The sequence below is a fragment of the Nilaparvata lugens genome, chromosome X (genome assembly GCF_014356525.2).
Source record: "Nilaparvata lugens isolate BPH chromosome X, ASM1435652v1, whole genome shotgun sequence".
NCBI lineage: Eukaryota > Metazoa > Arthropoda > Insecta > Hemiptera > Delphacidae > Nilaparvata > Nilaparvata lugens.
In genome coordinates, this window is record NC_052518.1 from 22,692,724 (window position 1) to 22,717,158 (window position 24,435).

Sequence of the window (24,435 nt, forward strand, 5' to 3'; positions counted from 1 at the left end):
TCAGCAAAAATAAATGGAGAGAAAGGTCATTCAATAAATTTAAGTTCATTTAATAGATTAGTTTCAAATTATTATTTCAACACATCAATCATGGAGTTTTTGACACTATTGTCAGATTGTTATTAGCCTTACTAAAGATGATAATCACAGACTGAAATTCAAGTATTCAAATTTGTAATATTACAAATGACTGATGTTTAGTATTGGATCCATCTTAATGTTTACGACTTATGACGACTACGAGTTGTCAATAAGGTATTGAAATTTTCATTGAATATTGCAGTTTGTGATTGAAGAAGTAATTCAATAAATTTATCAAATCATCCAATTATGAGAGTGTGAAATTTATTATTGATATTTATCATTCCATCATTCGATTGCAAAACTTCTCATTCCTTAATTGTAAATAACTCGCATGATAGCTGATCACTGATCCAGTGAAACTTTGTATACAGTGAAAGGGAATCAATCTGCTCATGATATTAGCTCGACTATTTTTAATCGTTTAATTATTACTCACGAATGATTCATTTATCATACAAATTGCTAATCAGCTCCCAACTAGATCATTGAATGCATGCAATCTGCAATGATCTATTCAATTATTGTTTACGGATAATAGATCAGCTGATTTAATCTTTGCATGCAAAGAAAAATTTAGTTGGGAACTCAATGCAACTTCAATGATTTATTTCGACTTATCACGGCTTTCAATACAATAGCTGACCAGATATCAGCGGCATTTCGAGCGAGTTCCCCAGCTTGGGAAGCTTACTACTAGGCTTATCTATATCTATAAAAGGCTAAGCCCCGACAGACTGAAATCACACCACAGCCCAAACTACTGAGCCTATAAACTTGAAATTTTGCACAATTGTCTATGGTAGCCTGAAAACATCCACCAAGAAAGGATTTTCAGAAATTTGCCCCCCTGAGGGAGCTGGGGCCCCCCAAAAATTTTGTACTTTTTAACCGCTCATTGCACAGCAAAGTCATGACAAATTTTTTTGTTCAGCTACGAAAAAAAATTAGATCTATGCAGAAAAATTCCGATCAGGAGCACAGGGGGGTTCAGGAGAGGGCATTTTTCTAAAATTTTGTTGTAAAATCACACTACAGCTCAAACTAATTGGCCTACAGACCTAGAACTTTGCACAAATATTCTTCAAACATGCTAGACGCGCACTAAGAACGGATTTTGAGATATTTTGCCTTTAAGGGTTTCAAAGGATGAAAAAGGATCCTATTTAGTAAGGTTATGAACATGGTAAGGTGAACGCCACATGGAACTGAAATAATTGACACATGATATTCTAACATATGTTGTAATCATTGGAAAGCTTAAAATAATCTTATCAATCAGCTGATCGAATTTAATTTTCTGTGGATCAAAAGCGCGAACTTATTGCCACGTGTTTGTTCCATTGTTGTATGCTTGGCCAGTTCAGTTTGCCTATCATTTCATTTTAACCTATGAGTTATTAGTTCTCTCCTCATAAAACAGCAAATTTTTGTGGTGTAATGTACTACATAAGAATACATTTTATCCAACTTTTATTTAAATTTAGTTTACACAGCTTACATCATTCTTTTCAGAATTAAATTCTCTACAATTTTTATTGCGAGGAATTATTTGTTCACTGGTCATTAAAGAAAGTTATTGGGCATCAAACGTAGAAGTCTGTGTTTTTCTACTTGGATTTTTTTGCATATTTCAACTTTTTTCTCAAAAACTACTCACACTACAGCTTCCAGACTAGTTTTATTAAATTTTTCAGATATTTTTCCATATGAATTCAGCATAAAATTCTCAAAAACTAGTCGCCAAACAATTCAGCATTTGTGTATTTCACCAGACGAACTGAATTGCGGGCGAAATCTTTCACCCTGTATAGCTCGCTAATGAAGCGTTTATGGATATATGTTTATATGAATTTTTTTTCTTATTTTTACCTCTACTATCACGTATCAAATTCAACTACTATCACGTATTATTTTACCATAATTATGAATCACCCTATATAAAACTAAAGTGTAGGTCATATCATCTAAATGCAGAAATCATTGTTATTTTACTGAAAGATAGGATAAAATGAATAGTTCTCTTTCAGGGGGAGTTTTGACAACCCACAAAACTCATTTTTCATTTGAAGAAATAATATCAAAAAGGTGCATAAGACCTTACTTTTTTGTTCAGCTTGCCAAAATACCCCTCATTTCAATATTAAAATTTTCGACTGACTGAACAGTGAGTCAATCATTCTATCAAGGCTTGAATAATTTTGAAATTTTAATTAAATAAATATGGTAGAGAATGATTATCATGAAGATATCAACACCTTTATTGAAAGACATATTAACTGCATGTGTTTTCATATTGCCGATACAGCATTGATAAAACTGTAGACGTTTATTTAGCAGTCTCAAAAACTGTTCTAGCTGAAAAATTAATCATACATGCCACGTGTAGGCTTATACATTGCATCAGGAAAACGAAGTTCAAAACTATGGTTTTCCTAAACATATGTTTTTGAGATAATTTCTTTGATGCAGCTGTTTCACATTCACCATTATAAATTATACAGAGTTTGTGAAAATAAAAATATTCATTGATTACCAAAACAATACTATTATTATATTAATGAAAATAATTGATTATTAAAACAATACTTTTATTATATCAATAATAATAATATTATTAAACATATTTATCAATTATCAGAGCAATATTATTGAGGTTAGGTAGAATCAGGTAGAAAGCAATAATAGAACAGATGTTCTTTTTTGAATTTCTATAATATTATTTTGTTATTTCCAATGATTATTACAACATATGTTAGAATATCACATGCCAATAAATAAATTATCTCATTTCTATATGGCACTCACCTTACCATGTTCATAACCTTACTTAATAGGATCCTTTTTCATCCTTTGAAACCCTTAGAGGCAAAAGATCTCAAAATCCGTTCTTAGTGCGCGTCTAGCATGTTTGAAGAATATTTGTGCAAAGTTTCAAGTCTGTAGGACAATTAGTTTCAGCTGTAGTGTGATTTTACATCAAAATTTTCGAAAAATGCCCTCTCCTGGACCCCCCTGTGCTCCTGATCGGAATTTTTCTGCATAGATCTAATTTTTTTTTGTAGCTGAACAAAAAAGTTCCTCATGACTTTGCTGTGCAATGAGCGGTTGAAAAGTACAAAATTTTGGGGGGGCCCCAGCTCCCTCAGGGGGCAAATTCCTGAAAATCCTTTCTTAGTGGATGTTTTCAGGCTACCATAAATAGTTGTGCAAAATTTCAAGTTTCTAGGCTCAGTAGTTTGGGCTGTGGTGTGATTTCAGTCTGTCTGGGCTTAGCCTTTTATAAGTATAGAGAAGATGGAGTCTCATACATTCCGATTAGAACAGAGCACAGAGATTTTCTTTGGTTAAATCACATGTAAGTTTGTTGATAATTCTTTTTTCAAATTCGAATTTTATTGCTTTAGAAAATCACATTGGAAACTTTCTCAATTGATAGACAACAAGATTACAAAAACAAAATGTCAAACATATACCTACATTTATTTGTAGCATGGCCAGAAGAAGACAAACTTGAGTACTAACCGTGAGCTCATTTAATATAACTTATATATTTGTTTGTTAATACTTTGTGAATAAAAAGTACAAATGTTTATTCATATTGTAGTAGTCGGGGTCACTGCAATCAAAAGTTTTTTATTGTTTAGCTCAGGGTTGCCCAGCCCCCCCAAGGCCAATGGCGCATGCCCCCCCCACAATTCAAGTGTAATGCCCCCCCCCAATCCATGTGTAATGACCCCCCCCCCCAAAGTACCCCAACTCCCAACTCTTTAGTTTTTAACATTAGTCAGTGTATGACAATAAAATTCACATCTTAAGGTGCTTACAGATATACGCGCCGCGAACATGAGCAATTCACTTTTAATCAGCTGATGCCAAGCTTTTTATATCTGTATTTTACCGTTTCTGTAAAAATATAAATATAATCAGCTGATTAAAAGTGAATTGCTCATGTTCGCGGCGCGTATATCTGTACGCACCTCTACATTCTAATCTTCCAAAGGACATTATTTACCTTTGGTCTTGTGAGGAATTCTTTCTGTTTTCATAATATTGTAAAAATATATACCATCGTTTCTTATCTCTTCAAAATAGAAATAAAGTATCTTTTTGATATTATTTTTGAGACTAGCAGTGCACCCGTTCTTGTTCGGGAGGACTAGAAAGAACTTCATTACATCAGGAAAAACTACATGACACATATTTTAATAGGATATTAAAAGATAAGTAAGGGAGGATTTGCTTTTTAAATGTTAAGGTTACTTATAAAAAGTTGAATAATAATATCATTGATAATTCTTTATTGCAAAAGAATATTGCATAGCAATCTTGGTAAACATTCATACAAATTTGGAACGATTTTATTCATACAATATACAGAGTGTTTCAGAAGTAGTGTCGAGAATTTTAGGGTATTGTACCTGGATGCTAGGAGACTACAAATGTCATATTTGAAGTGTCCAAAACTCAGCGGTTATCCTTATAGCTGCCATTTTGTTTTTTTCACTTAAAAATTTTTATCTCAAGAACTAAATGTTGTATTGATCTGAAATTTGGCATGAATATTTATGCTATAAAGACTCAACTATAAAAAATAAAAAAAAAATTTTTCGTTGAAATGTTTCAAAATGGCGGCCATTTTAAATTTTTGATGGCGAATATCTCGAAAACCGTCCATTTTACAGAAAATTTACAAGAGACAAAAACGTTAGCAAATTTTTTCACAATTCCAATGATACCTAATTTATTGAGATTGGTCGAAGAATAACAGAGAAATTAATTTTTTTCGTACTGCATGCATGACCACTTTTCACCATTTAAAGATCAATATTAATTTTTTTTATTATTTCATGAAAATCGTTCTTATTACAGAAATATACAAGAATAACTTTCCTCCAAATTTTATTTTACATTGAAAAATATTAATTTCACTCAAATCGGTTCACTGATACTAATGCAGCAATTGCTCAAAATGCCGTCCTTCAACTTGATTACACAGTCTGCACCTTTCAATCATGGACCGTCGAACTGCTATAAAAGCATTTTCATCATCTTGAATGGCACCTGCTGCAGCAACCACTCTTGCCACAAGGTCTTCTTCGTTTTCTACTGGCGTGCTGTAAACAAGGTCTTTCATATGGCCCCAGAAAAAAAAATCTAAAGGGTTGAGGTCAGGTGAACGTGCGGGCCACGGTACTGGTCCACCCCGCCCAATCCACCGCTGACGATAGGTCATGTTCAGAAAGTCCGTAACAACATTTCCGAAATGAGCAGGGGCACCATCATGTTGAAACCAAATATTATATCTGTTTGCAAGAGGCACATCTTCCAAAAGTTCTGGTAGTATGTCTCTTAAAAAAGTAATGTACGTGGGAGAATTCAGACGATTAGGAAGAATGTATGGTCCAATCACGCGATTACTTAAGATACCCGTCCAAACATTCAGCGAAAATCTATGCTGATAACCACGCACTTTGACCTCATGAGGATTGTCTAAGGCCCAGACGTGACTGTTGCGAGAGTTGAAGATTCCTTCTCTTGTAAAGCTGGACTCATCGGTAAATAACACATTTTCTAGAAAATTTGGTTGGATAATGTCTTGCTGAAGAAACCAACGGGCACAGTTTACTCTTGGCTCATAGTCGCGTTCAACCAATGAGTGAACTTTTTGAAAGCGGAAGGGGTGAAGTCTTTCCTTGTTTAGTACACGCCACACAGAAGAAGCACTTGAATTGATTTGCTTTGCAACTGCTCTCGTACTCGTTCTAGGATTGAAATCGAATTTCTGCAATACTTCCTCTTCAAAAGCAACATTTCGAACTGCTCGAGGCCTACCAGCAATTACCCTGTTCCGTTCAAATGAACCAACTTCTCTCAGCCGATTGTGAGTTCTTGTGAACACCTTGTCGGAAGGGAGACGGCGGTTTGGAAATGCAGCTGCATACATTCTTCTTGCTTCGGTCGCATTGCCAAGAGCTGCTCCATACATGAAGTGAATATCGGTGTACTCCAGCGAACTAAATTCCATTACAATAATTAAATATTTGTGTAGAAGCAACGTAAGAAAATATTGAAACTGGAAATTAAAGATAGAAATAAGACCTAGGAAACGTGAGACTAAGAAATAGGAAGCACTACATCTGGTTCTTTACTTTTAATGAAACAACAATACTTTTACAAGACAAACATTATCATCTGAAAACCATTGTAAAATCATCTGTTTGCCCATATGGAGCCATACCGAGTTTCAAAGCTCCATCTTAAATACATCTGGAATTAAAAAATTAATATTGATCTTTTAATGGTGAAAAGTGGTCATGCATGCCGTACGAAAAAAATTAATTTCTCTGTTATTCTTCGACCAATCTTGATAAATTAGGTATCATTGGAATTGTGAAAAAATTTGCTAACTTTTTTGTATCTTGTAAATTTTCTGTAAAATGGACGGTTTTCGAGATATTCGCCATCAAAAATTTAAAATGGCCGCCATTTTGAAACATTTCAACGAAGAATTTTTTTTTTATTTTTTATAGTTGAGTCTTCATAGCATAAATATTCATGCCAAATTTCAGATCAATACAACATTTCGTTCTTGAGATAAAAATTTTTAAGTGAAAAAAACAAAATGGCAGCTATAAGGATAACCGCTGAGTTTTGGACACTTCAATTATGACATTTGTAGTCTCCTAGCATCCAGGTACAATACCCTAAAATTCTCGACACTACTTCTGAAACACCCTGTATAATGTCGGCAAGTTTAGGTATTCTAAATCCTATACTATTAAACGAGCAATTTCTGTTTAGATGTTTTGATGTTTAAATTTTTAGATGTTTATATGTTTGTATTTCACCGGATCTCGAAAACGGCTCTAACGATTCTCACGAAATTCAGAACATAGTAGGTTTATAATATGAAAATTCGATTACACTAGGTCTCATCCCTGGGGAAACTCGCTGAAGGACATTAAAAGAATTTATTCATCCTTGGAAAAACAGCTGATAATTTCGGCTTCTGTTGATGATGGAAGTGAGTGAGCGAGTGCATGTGTGTGGGACTGAGACAAAATCATGACTCAGCTGTTGAACTTTTGTACATAATTCAATCAGGTACTTAGTGACAGTTGTACAAAAGCCGGTTAAATCTTAATCCTGATTAATTCCAGTAGAACCAATCGGATAAGCTATCTTTTTGAGATTGTCTCCTGTAATTTGGTTCACGTGACATGAATCAGGATTAAAATTTAACATGTTTTTGTGAGAGAAATTTTTGCATTCCTCTGCGAATCAATCTCAATCCACTGTGATTAGATAGAACCTTTCTGTATGAACTATGAATATTTATTATAATTTCTTCTTTCGTAATAATTTTTATATACTCTTGTAGGTACTCTAGAGCGGAGCTCGGTGCCCCGATATTTATCATGAATTGGAATAGGTTGTCACTGATGTTGTGTTGTTGGTAGTATTTACTTTTTAACATTACAGGAGTAAATAACACAAGTCGAACATAATGTATCTTCAAATGGTTTGGTTTTTGGAATAAAGATATCATCTGAACAAGTACATTTTGTAAATAATTCTATCTATTAATACCAAATATCGGGGCACCGAGCTTTGTTCGTTATTTATTCATTGATAAACAGATTTATTTCATTGATAATCATTTCTTTAAAATGATTGGGGAAGTACTAACAGACACAGCCCAAAATTGGTACTTAAATTTTGTTTAAAAAAAAAATTGTTACCCGAATTTTGATTTATTCACTACGAAAAATATATTTCGTCTGTGATTTATTCACAGACGAAATCATCATCTGTTTTTCCAAGGATGAATTATCCTCTTCATGTCCTTCAGAGAGTTTTCTCAGGGATGAGACCTAGTGCAATCGAATTTTGATAACATAACCCTACTATATTCCGAATTTCGTGAAAATCGTTAGAGCCGTTTCCGAGATCCGTTGAACATAAATAACCAGATAGCCAGATAACCAGATATAGAAATAGAAAAATATAAACAGATATACATAAATTGCTCGCTATTATAATAGGATAACAACTTATAGTCCAGTCAAATGGTCGTTTTTCAGGAAACAGCCCCGAAATAATTTTTTTCGATGGTTCTATATATATTTTGGGGCGCTGAATTCTAATCTGAAATTTGCTGACACACCAGAAGGCGACTTCACCCCAAAATTTTCGATTTTTTCAAGTTTTCCATTTAATCTCGAGAACCTTGAATTTTTCGAGAAAAAGCATTCTCTATATAATATTAAAGATAATAAATTTCCAATGAATTGAGTGGTCGCGCAGGACTACTTTTTGGATTTTATATCTGAAGTGTTCCACAAGATACGCAACTTTGAATGTTCGAGAAATTTGTGATATTTTTTCCATTCTCACAGTCTCGCATATGCAACGTTGCGTATCTTGTGGAACACTTCAGATGCAAAATCCAAAAAGTGGTCGAGGTTGTGATGAATTTTCTCCTCTTTTCACTCCCATGAAATATACTTCTGTTTACAATACCGTTCAAAAGTTACAGCCAATTGAATGATGATCTTCATTTTCTCATTTTTCTTGCGATTTTAATGTTAATTAAGAGTCTCTAAAATGAGTACAATGCATGATAGAAACTTGCGATTGGTCTTAAATGAGAGAAAATTTCATGCTCTATAAGCTGAGTTACCCTAAATTGATCTTGCATTACTGTTTATATTGAAAAACTGTCGAGACTGTGAAAATGAGAAAAATATCGCATATTTCTTGCAACAGCAAGGAAACTCAAACACAGGACCATTAAAAATTAAAATGAAGCAAAGGAAATCAGAATAATAGTGGATGATGAAGTTATAATTATTTTTGTCAAAGATTCACCTTCAAACTCATAGGCTTAAAATTACTAAAATTCCTGCATACAAAATATTATCAATTGTGCTTATGCTTTATATTGAGTTACACTTAGCAAAATATAACATTGTAAAGGTGGGAAAAATTAACTACATTAGGATATCTCTATTTAATACCTTGATTTTTCAATCATAATTCAAAATGTTGACATAAAATATACAAAAAATCATGCCCCCCCCCAAAAATGTTGATGGCGCAAATTGTGCCATGCCCCCCCCTTGTGGGCACCCCTGGTTTAGCTAATAAATTTCATACGTATTGATTGTCCATAATGTATCCAGTGTCCATAACAGAAGTGATTGAACTACTCAAAATTAATAGCTTACTGGTCCCTCATAGAATTTACAGTATTCCTGGTGATTGAGCCTGTCTTTTTTCAGTGTTGACTATTAATAATAGAGCTTTATTTACAACTAGCTTCCCCAGCGAACTTCGTACCGCCAAAAAGTTGATGTATCTCATGTCACACTTTACTTTATTTGGTGAATCATGAAATTTATCTGACAATCAATATTTCCATTTACATCTGGATACGGACTTCCTATGTGATTAGTCATGCAGAATTCATTATTGCGAAAACATATTCTTCTCAATCAATTTGTAATAATATCTATCAGTAAAGTGTTGAATTAGAAAAAAAGATAGGTTAAATCAGTGTTTCAACGATTAATTCAATGTTTTCATAGTTGTTGATTGTCAATAGATGGTCCAGGAAACATACAATGTACGATGAATCACACAAAATTCCATATTCTTTCCATCTTCCATTTTAGGATGAATACAAGCTAAGCTAAATTTAAAAAAAAAATGAAAATTATTCTGTCATTCTTCAGTAATTGATAAATGCAATATGAACAACACTCTTTCATGAGGTGGATTATGAACAACTCTCTTTCACAGATGAATAATTTTTTTTCTCAACATTTTCCAGTTTCTCAATGATAGGGGAGTGATAATTATTTGTATAGGTCTTCAAAGGAACCATTATCCACAGCTGTTACCAATCAACTATACTTCAACTGCAAACTACCGTTTTAATGCCAGGACACAATTTATCACAGGGTGACGTGTTTATTACAGCTGGTAACTTTAGATGCTAAATCATATTATCACAACATGATCTTGAATCATGATCATTTTTCCGTTCTCCGGTAGCCGCTTGGCCGACAATTTCGAAAACATAGGTCTATTAAATGGATTAATAAATAATTATTCTTGGCCCCCCCCTTTTAAAATTTCTGTTCAGAAACCATCCCCAATATTCACACAAAATATTCCCAAAGTTTTATGCCGTTATATCAAGTAGTTATCAAGTCTATAGAGAACAAACACACAGACATTCATTTTTATATGATATAGATTTACATTCGGGTCAAACAAAAGCCTCTCCAATTGGAGGTGGAATGATAGGTTGACAACTTTCAGCTCTGTTGTTTTAACATTTTTGTTTTCAAATCACTTTCAAAAAGTTCATGTAGTACTTATTGTGTTTGAGACACTTCTGGCGCTATCGCATTGTTTCACCACTATTCTGTTCCACAGTCCTATCTCTTGCAGTTGTTATCTTCTATATAATAAGAGAGAGTAGGGTTGTGTTTGTTCGTGTGTTCCTTTGTTTGCATCAAAACATGTCAACTTGTGGATTGCATACCGGAAAAAGGGGAATGATTTAGATCTTCAAATTTTGCACATATATTCTAAAAATATCAATCTCATGCACCTCGAAGCCCAAATTTCAATTCTCCTTATACATTTTTCATAATTAATGTTCAAATTTCATTCATGGGAGATACGATGTCATTCAGCGAATTTACCTAATCATATGATAGAATTAAAAAAAAAACAGCTGTTCTATTATTGCTTTCTACCTGATTCCACTTATCCTCAATAATATTGTTTTGATAATATTGATAAATATTTCTAATATTATTATTTAATTATTGATATAATAATAGTATTGTCTAGTCAATTAATATATATTTTCAATTTTACAAACTCTGTGTAATAATATGGTCAATGTGAAAGAGCTGCATCAAAGAAATTATCTCAAAAACTTTTGTTTAAGCTGGGTATTCCTTTGTGCGTAAATGCTGTCCTCGACCACGACAGGGAGGGAATCTCAGATTGAGTGGATTTCAATTTGTCTACATAACCTAGAATATTATGTTCAATTATGTTTTAATGGGGCAGGTTGAGCTTAAACTTTTTTATACTTTTAAATAACAATATGTTGATGTAATTAGAAATTTTTGATTCTTCAATAATAAAGACAAAAAATGAAGTTTATTGATCAGCTGTTTTAGCACACTTGAAATTTGGACAATATGAATGTCAAGAATGCTTGCCATCGCCGACTGCGGAAATTTACGCACAAACGAAAATGCACCTTTGGAAAAAACATAGTTTTGAAACTTCGTTTTTCTGATGCTATGTATAGGCCCACACGTGGCATGGATTATTACATGAACAGGTTTTTGAGACAAAGTGTTAAATGAACGTCCACAGTTTTATCAATGCTGTATCAGCAAAATGAATACGCATGCAGTTAATATGTCTTTGAATGAAGGTGTTGATATTTTCACATATATAGATTATTCTCTTCCATTCTTATTCAATTACAATTCCAAAATTATTAGAGCCCTGATACAATGATTGACTCAGTGTACAGTCAGTCGAAAATTTTAACATTGAAATGAGGGGTATTTTGGCAAGCTGAACAAAAAAAATAAGGTCCTATGCACCTTTTCGATATATCTTTAAATGAAAAATCAGTTTTGTGGGTTGTCAAAATCCCCCCTAAAAGGGAAACTATTCAAGTTATCCTATCATTTAGTAAAATAACAATGATTTCTGCGTTCAATAACATGTTTCTTGCCAACAACAATCAGACTCTTTGTGAATTTAGATATGACTTACACTGTAGATTTTTCATACAATTCTATTAATTGAATAAATGAGAATTGAAATATTTATTTCAGTAAGTTCATGGCTAGTTGATGGAAATGATAAAAATAGAAAAGAAATTTTTATAATTTGAACAATACAGAATTAGTTGAATGAATTGTCGTTGTACTAAATTCTTGGTCAACAATATTTCAATATTGGTATTTATCCATTCATTATTTTTCCAGAAGCTACTTTATTTGAATTAGAAAATATTTATTAGGTCCTATCAATTTATCATTCGTAACAATGAATTGGCCAGAACATGAATTTAATCAAAATAAAGAAATACCCATAGGCTGTACTTCTGTATTCATGTTCGCGAACGTGGTCACATGTTTACACTTGTGATGGATGGCCAAAATTGTAGAGCAAACTGCACGGCAAATTGTAATGGAGGACTCTGATTGGCTGAAAAGTTCAGCGTTCGGAGTGCGGTACGGCGAAGAGTTAAAACTGAGGCGAGCGGCACGGCGAACGGTTCGGAGTACGGTATGGCGAATGTTTAACAGCTGATTTTTAACTTTATGAAACATGCTCATGTTCACTGAAAGGCGCGATGTTCGGCGGAATGCACGGTTTGCTGCGCGGTTCAAGGTTTGGCTCAGCATGTGTGGTCGCACCTTTAGATGTTACAGGACATTTATTTATACAGATCACAGGCCAAAGCAACATAATAATCTATACTATAATAAAGGAAAGAGCTGGCTATAAGAGTCCTCGGTTGATTAAGAATTTATATGCAACATCTCAAGTAAATCAGTCCAGTAGTTCAGACGTGATGATGTGTCAAACATAATTTTCCTATCCTTTACAGGTGTATACGTGAATAAGCCAGTTCTTTCCTTCATTATAGCATAGAAGATGATAGATAGATGGATTATAAATCAGTATCTTTGAATTAGAATAACTTTTGAAAGGTTTGAGATATTGATGTGCGGTTTTCACCATCTTATACACGTACGGGATAGGAAAATTATGTACACGTACGGGATAGGAAAATTATTATACACGTACGGGATAGGAAAATTATTATACACGTACGGGATAGGAAAATTATGTTTGACACATAATCACGTCTTAACTTCTGGACTGATTAACTTTTAATTTTGCATATAGATTCTTAATCAACCGAGGTTGATTATAGGCCTATTTTCGATTCTTCATTTGATTACATTAAGTTCTCAGTTTGTCAAGTCTTCAATTTGTCATGCTTCCAGTTGTTGTATGGAAGCAGCTGAACATTTCTTTTAAAAGGGAAATTAGAAGATAGGTATTATTGGGAATCCTATTAGAATAATAAAAACAGGTTTCCCGTCGACCCAAATTTCGTCCACCATTTTTGAGTCGCCATTTTAAATCCAACTTCTTTTTTTTAATTGAAAGGTGGTCATATGATATATGATCTCGATACAAGATTTCAAGAGAAAATATGTTGAAAGTATGGTGAAAACCGCACATCGATATCTCAAACCTTTCAAAAGTTATTCTAATTCAAAGATACTGATTTATAATCCATCTATCTATCATCTTCTATGCTATAATGAAGGAAAGAACTGGCTTATACACGTATACACCTGTAAAGGATAGGAAAATTATGTTTGACACATCATCACGTCTGAACTACTGGACTGATATACTTGAGATGTTGCATATAAATTCTCAATCAACCGAGGACTCTTATAGGCCTATTTTTAATTCTTCTAGATTTCATCAAGTCAAGTTTTCAGTTTGTTAAGTTTTAGAATAGTCCCTTGCAAAGCACGGGTTACCAGCTAGTTCATAATATTATTCAACGATCAAGACTTATAATCTCAATGATAAATAATTTGTTATTGTTATAACTTTTTATTCTATTCTCCATAATCGAAATTTTGTACTGACAGCTGGGAAATCCATTTCTGATTCACTTTTACTTATATACCTGTTTATAAACATAAGCTCCAGTTAAACATAAACTATTAAATGAACCGAACTGTTTGTCAAGCTTCCTGCTGTTCAGTACTGCTCTATCAGTAAATGATAATCAATATTCAATATTGAATGAGGTAGTGAGGAACATTTTGTATAACTTGTAAAGAATTTCTTCATGTACAAAACTTAAAATTGAATTACACACAGTCACAAACTCGAGAAATAAACGAATCAGCAGTTGTACTATTACACATTGGAATACATAATAATTTTTTTGTAAATGAGACTGTAAGGTAAAAAACTGTTGAATCCAATTGAGTTGGATCTAGTACTTCGTGACAATTGGTAGTCTCTCACTCCCTTTCTCCCTCACGTAACTCCACAGATCACAACATCTACATCTTATTGATGTGTTTAGTGAATTTTTTGAACTAGTGTTTTTAAAATAGTGAAGGGAGCCGAACTATCAAGGCATACAGGATGCACTCGAATCAAGAGACTTTTTCATTTAGGTTAAGTTTTATCAGTTTCATCCCCATTTTCCTCGTCATGTGTCGTTCTGAGGTCGGTTCACGATTGGTCTTCTGCTTCCATGATGCCTCTCACTGACACGTCAGCTCGCTCGCCCTCAAGTAGGTATGATTATTTCAATAATAGTAATAATGACGCAGGTATGTTTCTAGCAAATAAGCTCCACTCTTCCAAAAAACTTTTCAAGGCTGCTCACCTTAACGTCCAATCCCTCAGCTGCCACATTGATGGACTCAGAGCAATCTTCCGTTTTCAGGACTTCAATATAATTGGAATTTCCAAATCATTTTTAAAGCCTAGTATTTCATCACATTTTGTTGCATTACCTGGATATAATCTTTTGCGGAATGATAGATTAAATAAAGCTTGTGGGGGTGTAGCAATTTATGTGAAAGATGGTATCAAAACAAAAGTTTTAATCACATCTAAACAAGAGTATTGTTCAAGACCAGAGTTTATGCTACTTGAATTATCCTTATCTAGTACTGATAAATTACTCGTTGGTATCTGTTATCGCCCACCAAAAATAGGTCATTTTACAGATTTCGAAAATGCCTTGCTTTCTCTTATGCCTTGTTATAGCCGTATACTAGTTATGGGGGATATGAACACCGACTTGAACATGACAAATCGTAACTTTGACTACTTTCAACTGACTACTATTTTCCAATGCCTAAACATGACTATTTTACCTCTCGATCCAACTCATCATACTAATGAATCAGACACACTCATTGACCTTCTCATTGTTAGTGATCCTAACGAGGTTGTTCAAGCAGGCCAAATCCCAGTCCCAGCTATTTCTGGACATGATTTGATCTACTGTGTTCTTTCCTATAAGATACCTAAGCCAGAACAGAAAATTATCACTTATAGAGACTTCAAAAACTTTGATGAAGCCGCCTTCCTGACTGATGTGGCTCAGACTCCATGGCATCAAATTGAAGCTTCACCCTCAGTTGATGACATGGTCAAGACTTTCGAGAATTGGACTTTGACTCTGTATGACAAACATGCACCTTATGTGACTAGGAGGATTAATAGAAAACGACGAGTACCGTGGATGACTGAAGACATACTTAAGATGATGGGACGTAGAGACAAAGCACATAGAAAATTTAAAAAGACATTTGACTTGGACAGTTTGATAGAGTATAGGAGCCTTAGAAATAGAGTTAAACAGGAATTACGGAACTCAAAGATTAGGTACTTGAATTCGTTTATGACAAACAATAGACAAGACTCTAAATCACTTTGGCAGAGAATAAAAGAATTCGGGCTTGGCAAACAGAAATCGAATCCACAAATTGACTTACCATTGAACAATATAAATGACCATTTCGTTTCACACTCTAACCAACGCGACGAAGTTGTCATTGCTAATCATATAGATGATCTTGAAGAGCAGGTTACAAACTTAGATTTACCAATTACTGATCAATTTCATTTCCATCCAATCTCAGAAGAGGACACTTTCAGTGCAATTGAACGTATTCATAGTAATGCTACGGGTGTAGACAAAATTCCTATTAAATTTATCAAGAAGATGTTATTTGCTGTTTTACCAACCATTACATATATTTTCAACAAATCACTTGAAGAAGGCATTTTCCCTGAAAACTGGAAGTTTGCTCTGGTTCGCCCTCTAAATAAAGTTGCATCACCCAATAAAGTTGAGGATTTTAGACCAATCAGTATTTCACCTGCATTGTCCAAAGTGCTAGAAAGACTCATTCATGGTCAAGTTGTAAAATTTCTAGACAACAATAGTAAGCTTCATAACTTTCAATCAGGCTTTAGAAAATTCCATTCAACTGAGACAGCTCTGCTTCGTGTCACTGATGATATAAGGTTAGCTATGGACCAAAGAAAATGAACCATCCTCACCCTATTTGATTTTTCTAAAGCATTCGATACTGTTGATCATACAGTCCTTCTGAATAAGTTGGCTATTCTTGGTTTCAGTCACAACTTGTTAGTTTGGTTTGAATCCTATCTATTAGGTAGGAAACAATGTGTATCTGTCGGTGACAATAAGTCTACTTGGAAAAACGTTATGCATGGAGTACCACAAGGTTCAATTTTAGGCCCTCTCCTCTTCACTTTGTATGCTAATGACTTTCTTCCATTATCAAATTCTCCAGTTTCCATACTTATGCAGACGACCTTCAAATATATTTAAGCAGTCCCATAACAAAAATTAATGAAACAGTTGGAATAATGAATCGGGATATCAATTCGATAGTGGAATGGACAAAGGAAAATGGCCTTAAGCTTAATCCCATCAAAACACAACCCATTATAATTGGATATTCTCGTCTTATAAACAATATTGACTTTGAATCGATTCACAAAATTAGTGTAGACGGTAATGACATTCCTTACTGTAGCTCAGTTAAAAATTTAGGCATTATTATGAATAATACTCTTGACTGGTCATTACAAGTGAACAAAACTTGTAAAAAGGTATTCTCAGCCATGCATGCATTGAAGAAAATGCACGATATTCTCCCTAGAAACATTAAATTATTATTGGTTCAATCTCTCATCTTCCCACATTTAATGTATTGTAATTCTGTTCTTAACGATATGCAAGTCACTTTGAATGATAAACTACAGCATTGCCAAAATTATTGTCTACGTTTCGTCTACTCTCTCCAACGCCATGATCATATCACCCCAGCCCACATTGCTAGTTCAACATTAAAGCTTCCTGATCAAAGGCTTTTTCGAATAGTCAAGCTTGTAAGAGATATCTTGAAATGCGGTAATCCGAACTATTTTAAAGATGATTTCAAATTTGTCTCTGAAGGTAGGAGGATAGATGCTTCACATACTAGAACCGGAGAAAGTACTTTAAGGATACCCAATCATCGAACTACTATTTTCACAAAATCCTTCTTAGTCAGTGCCTGTCGTGCATGGAATGCACTTCCTGTTTCTATCAGGTCCATCGAGAGCCGAGCGAGCTTCATCCTGACTTTAAAAAAACATCTTCTGGAACAAATGACTGAAACTGTCCGGCCCTAGAACGATCACATGACAAGCATTCCCCACCCATCCAACAAATACAAACCTTTAAACCTGTTATAGGATGAATTGTGTATATATATATTATATAAACTCATGTTTTTTAATTATCCACTGCATACTGCTGTATATTACTGAAAGTTGATTACCCTTACTACTTTCAGCCTACTTCATTTTATTAATCAATAATTTGATCTTATCTACCTATATAATTATTTTACTCTATCAATTTTCTGTTTTTTTTTCTCTTAAATATTTATATTAATTAAAACTTTTACAAAATTTCCATTAATAAATAAATCCTTAGCTTAATTAATTAAATTAACGTTTTGGTAGAGAGTTAGTGGGGAGGATATTTTTAATATTCTCTCCGAAGAATGGACATTGATATGTCCAAAGCTCCGCCAATTTATGTAGATGCATAACAATATAATTATCCATAGTTATTATATTACAAATTACTTTTTCAGATCATATATTTTCAATAATTATTTTCTTAGTCTATATTATGTAAATTCATCTATAATTTTGCTGTATTGTAAGCTATTGTATATAAGTGTATAAGCCAGTATATATTGTAATCTACATAAATAAAGTACTCAATCAATCAATCAATCAATCTTTGTTTTTCAGTAAGGATTTGTTGTACAGAGTGTTAACGAACTCCCTAACAATACTGTAGATCATTCTTCCTGGGTAAGAAACATATCTAAATATCATATTTAAATATTGTCCGGAAGTCTTCAGTTACTCAGTTAAATGACCGCCATTTTGTTTTATGAATTTGATGAATTATCATAATTCTTTGTAGCTTTGTCTAGTTGTTATAATTGATTGAGCAAAGTTTAAATTTCGAATGTTGAACCATTATATTTAGAAAAAAAGTGAAAAAAGCAAAATGGCCACTGTGTAACTGAAGACTTCCGAACAATTCAAGTATGACATTTATATATTATGTTTGTTAGCTTGGAACAATGCTCTAGAGTATTGGTAGGCAGTACGTAAACACTCTGTATATTTATCTCTAATTCAATGAAACTTTTTCCATGTAAAGGGTTGTGTGGTAGAGAGGATCTGAGCCCCAACTCCTCCCTCAATGGAGGCATATAATCAATCAATTCAGACCTTGAACAGGAAATGAGTGAATCAATCAATCTCTTTTTTCATTCTTTTCCTCTAGGAACACTAGGAATGGTTGGTGAAAAGTTTATAAATTACGACTGGTTATTATTTGAAATGAAATAAATATTCAATTAGAATAATGATTTTCTTCGAGCAAAAAGAGCAAATTCATTTCTCTATGTATATACCTTTCTCCATTTAGCCATTCATTCATGTTATATCTTGAGAACCTGCAATAGTGATAAACTTATAGGCAGTATTCCGGGAACCCGTGACAACACTCCAAGGAATCTACCTCATCAACACATCTAAAGGAAGAATACACTAAGGAAAGCCTGTCCTTCACCAATCTCAACTTAGAGGACACCAGAAATTCTTGAAGAACATAAAATTCGTTCTTCAAGATCATCAACTTTCCGACTTCCGAATTAACATAAGAAATTTGTACTTCGATAAATTTGATAACAATAAAATTTCAAAAATTATTCAAAAATCGTATTTCACCACAGACATCAACGTCTTCATTAAAATTTATTATTGTGTGTGATATTTGTGCTGTTTACGAAACTCTTCCAAGAAGAGATCTTTCTCCTAGAACTTTGTAACCTACCTCCGAAGTTCACTCTAGGGATTGATGAGTTATATCCTGAGAGGCTGCAACAGTCAACTCATAAGCAGTATTACGGGAACCCCAAGTAGATTTCTCTGCTCTTAGCTCTCTTAGCTTTCCCACGAGTGGATAAGCAATTTCTTCAGTTCCATTTTGACCATCGTAGCGAAAGGTACATCGCAATTTGTCTTTTGTTAATTCACATGAATACTGAATTATTTAAGTTTATAGATTGTATGTCAATAATGATTCATACTTAAAAAGTAAATCTGACTAACGTAAAATATAACTTTCATCTGCTCTTCCATCCATAGCAACTTTGTAATTCATTCATTCTTTGGTTCATTCCTTCATCCTTCATCAATTCGAACATTTATTTGTTTACCCGTTTTGTCAACAATCTATAATTTGATTTATTCATCCGTTCATTTATTCAACCATTACTGTAATTCATTCAATCATCAGTTGAATCCTCCATTACTTCATAAATAAGTTGATTTAATGCATACATTCATTCAATCATTTATTCATTCATTCTTTGATAGGATAAATCATCAAATCACAATGATAATTATCATTCTTTGATGATTAATAACTTTAATGATTTATAATTAATTGATTATCCATAATCCACGTAAAAACCTACAGTCTCACTACTCTCAGTAGGAATTATCTTCGAAAAACATACATTATCAGCTATTATTAACCGTACGTTCAAATCAGTGATTAGTTGGATGTAGCAGGTATTTAAAAAGTGTAGAGACGCTACTTTTGGGTGAATTCACTACACGCCACTAAGAGGCTTAAAAACTCATTTTCAAGATTAATTAATGTGTGAGTGTGTTTGCTGCCAACCATATGTGGGAATGCATACTACAATAATTGAGAGCCCTCCGTGTATGAAAGCAAAACGAGGAATAGAGACAAGCAGAGCGGCAGAGAGGGTGAGAGAGTGAGAGAGTCGACAACGATGACATACCGAATAAGGAAGAAAGTTTGAAATAGAGTTAGACAAAAAGCAGCAAAGTTTAATTCGATCCTAAATTAATTTAGCGAAATGAGTACTCAGACAGACCGACCAGTGCCTGTATCATTCTCTCTCTCACTCTCTCTCTCTCTCTATCCGTCTCTCTTTTATCTTCTTCCTCACTCTTTATAATCTCTTCATCTCACTCAATTGCTCTCTCTCTCTCACGCTTTGTGAACGAACTGAACGCTGTAAACGAGAATTGAAAAGTCGGAGAGAGAATCATTTCATATCCAGTTATCAGTCGCAGATGACATTCACAGACATTCGCATGCAACTCTGTACCGGAATCGTAGTATCTACCTGTTTTGAGAGGAACCATTGCATACCTCATTGTACAGCTAACAAACTTTTTGTATTTATGATACACTGTTTTCCTCCAAATGAATTCATAACCTCTCATATATTGAAAAACTTTTGTAAGGCTCATGACAGGCACTGTTGAAAATAATTTATCTTCTGATTGAAAATGGAATGGAATATATTTGAAATAATCATCAACACATATACAACACAGTGAGGTATAATTCAACCTGTTGTGGAGATGAAGTGGTAGATATCCAAAGTAAACGGAACGATTTTTAATTGTTACAACTACTTTTTTATTGAATATCGGAGAAATTTGTTTCTCTTTATATCATTGCATACATATCATATTATTGTCTTTTTTCTTAGGGATACTTTTAATATAAATGAAAATATAAATCTGAGTACCCTTTTGAATTATTTTGACACGACATGTTTCGGCTACTAATGCCATTTTCAGTCTTTTCAAGTTTTCATTCTTTTTCTATGGCAATGTAATGGTGGGAGTATCTATAACATTAGCCCACCCATGCCTTACATCATTTGTAACGATTGGAGGCCAGGGGACTTTATGATAGAACCCCACTTTGTAACGAGTAAAAAAAAAATATAATAATTACTGCTCTTGAAATCTCTTCTTAACTATAAACCTGTTTAAATTATTTGAATCCACGGTTAGGAGCTTTGGATGGATTCGTTCATACAAAAGCCAAGATCTTCACTATTGTTTAACAACACCTGTTTTAGCAACAAATAACTCATCACGAGCCAGGAACGTAGAATATAAGATTTTATAGAATTGCTACTGACATTAATTTATTAATTGCATTCAAGCAATTCAATAATTATGAATATTCAGATAAGAATTTGATAGTTAGACAAGAATTTGCTAACTCACTCTACAATAAATTTAGGGCCTCGGTCAATTTATGTGGTCAATCTATTTGAGCTTGATAAAATAATTTTGGCACTCACCATGCAATCGAAAATTTAACAAATAAATCGGCACTCACAATCACTCACGTTTACATTTTAACTACGGTACCTACTATTTTTCATACTACATGCTTTTAATTTATGAAAATAAGAATAGGGATATTTTCCATCTAAATAGGCCAATGCCTAATTTAGAGGCCGAGACTTGTTCTATGACTACATCTTCTCGCGGTGACGACTCGATTAGAACTGCCCGCTCTTCCACTAAAATTTTCCAATTTCCAAGAAAACACGTGGAGCGCCCGGCCCAATTTAAGGTTGGAACGTCATGGGGTCGCACGGTTCAAATACATTTCAAAATACGTTTGCATCAATTTCATTACGGAATCCAAGCCAATACTATGGAAATGCTAAAAGACTGCAATAATTTGGATGAATAAGAAGTAAGTTAGCAAATCTTTTATGGCAACACAAAGTTTAGGTGCTTACTTTGTGCATGAATGAATAATTATTTTACAATCAAAAACAAAGTTCACTAGAGTTCATTTTTATTGGAAAAATTTAGTTCAATTTTGATCATTTCAACAACCTGAAAGATAGGCACAAAAAACTACAATTCAAACCTCTCAATATTCACCATATTACAGCGAGTCAAGATCTATTTCATTTTCAATCTCAAAAAATAATGTATTCATACTTTGCAAATGCGTATTAGTTCATTTTGACTTCACATAACAAAACTGAAAATGACATTAACAAACAGACTTGAAAATGGCATTAGGAGACGAAACATGTCGTTTCAAAATAATTCAAAAGGGTACTCAGATTTATATTTTCACTTATATCATATGATCATATCATATTGTCAATAGTTATAGTAAAGTTCAAGATACAACATGTTGTTATGTTATGTTGAACATAGTGCAGCATAATATGAAGGATGGATAGGAGTAATATGATTGGTTGACCTATCAAGCACACAGTCATTGCCATTGGTAGAGACGACAGCAAAATACTGTGGGCGGAGCATTCAAATCAGTAATGGGACTCAATAAAACATCGGTAACGACTGGAAAATGTATGTCTGGTCAATAGGACACTCATTTAATCGTTATTTAACATTCAAATCTAATGCTCCATGAAACGCACATGCGTAATAGCTTCTCAAGATGATCAGCAGAGCTCTTCTCGTGGTAAATTGACGATACCACTATACACTTAGTTAGAAAGTAGGCAACCTTTTGAAATCAGCTGTTGAGTACAAAACATTTAATGAAACATCAATAATATATTCAATGAAACTATGTCGGCTTATTACTTTGATTAACGATATGAACCCCAATTGAAATTGAAACATAAATGAAGCATTAACTGTAATGATTAATGTAATGATTAATGAATGTAGTTGATAAGAGTTCTAGAAACCAGGCATTAGTATTAAGAAAAGCAACTTGCAATGAAATCCATTGGGATGTAACTTAATTATTGGAAAAACTCAAATATACTCATTATAATAAATACAAATATATCATTGAAAATGAAGTCTACCTTAGAATGAGTTTCATCAAAAGAGGATTGGAGCGTAAAGTAATTTAAAATTGCAAGCGATTTTCATACTATTGAAAAAGTTATTAATAAGTGAATAATATCGATTTGAATCAATTTGATTAATTTGGTAATGTGAGCTGGATTTCACAAATTTATTGGTATGCAGAGGCAGATTATGATGTACGCAATTTCATTTTTCAATTCCTATCACTTCTCTCTCTTCCTCTCTCCCCATCATACCCGCACAAGCCCAAGGCTTGTATAAGCATCATTTCAAAAAACACAGAAAAAACAAAAAATGACCCGGCTTGGTATTCTGTGTAATCAAACTTAATTTGGGCGGCCTTCTCTCCTCTACATCTGCTCAACTGTTTATTTGATTTGTAATGCAAATAAAATACGTTGCAGTTTGAGCTATTGATACAGAAATCACAAACGATGGTTCCAACTCTATTTTGCAATTCTCACAATATTTCGCTGTGCTCACACACTATTGATCGAAAAAGCAACGTGGTTTGTGTTTGAAATTTTCAACTAGACTCAATGTAGATTTATTCTTTTCTTTTGTTTCAGGAAAGAGGATTTTATGCTCATAATGTCGGTTAATGGAGCTGACCTCAAGTAGTCACCCTTCCAACATAAGAAACAAGGTTACGTTACTTTGTGATTTGAGTAATTAGATCCATCCTAATCACAGAAGAAAACTCTGTATTCCAAACAAAGTCAAAAAATAGGAGAGTATTTAATCGTTTAATTATTCAGTCCCCTTAAACTCTTGAACAATCAACTGTGTGTTGGTCAATTATCTAAAAAGACTAACCGATTCCCACATTAACAATATCACTTACATGTTCGGATACGTTTAAATGCATGTTGACTTATAAGATACGGGTACGTATCAAGGCACTGAGCTCCATTTCCAGTGTACAGGTAATAGCTTGATACTAATTTATCAATACATACATTGATTTTATCAAGCTACTAACAGACCTACTCGAGAGAAAAAGAGATCAAGGTATCAAGTTACAGGAAGTATATTGATACAGACTACTTGAATACTTCGATACTTCTTACTATCGACCAGCAACGAATTGAATTGTGTGAACTTTGGAAAGAAAAACAAAAATATCTATTCTACGAAAATAGACATATTGCATTACAGGGAAATGCTTGTATTTACATGTCATTTAAGAAAAACAATGCTACTCGAAGCATGTTAGATCTAGTTGTAAGCTGTAAGATGTAGTATGCTTTTTTACATTTATGCTATGTTTGTATATTTTTGTAGGAACATGTACCGTATTTTGTGTTCACTCTATGAAGCAGGACAGTTATTAGTAAGTCTATAACTATGTACGTTTTATAAGTACTTTTACGTATAAGTCGGTTAATACTTGTAAGTACTCTACGTAGTACGTCTATAAATCTGGACAAGTGAGTCCCTGGCTGGAAAACTGGCTCAAAATGCTTCCCTATATAA

At 33.5% G+C, this 24,435-nt stretch overlaps 1 protein-coding gene across 4 annotated transcripts in view; it reads right to left on the minus strand.

Moving 5' to 3' along the window:
* Nucleotides 1–24,435, minus strand: part of LOC111053995 (KH domain-containing, RNA-binding, signal transduction-associated protein 3) — a 290,245-nt gene that overhangs the window by 253,094 nt on the left and 12,716 nt on the right. The window lies entirely within an intron of this gene.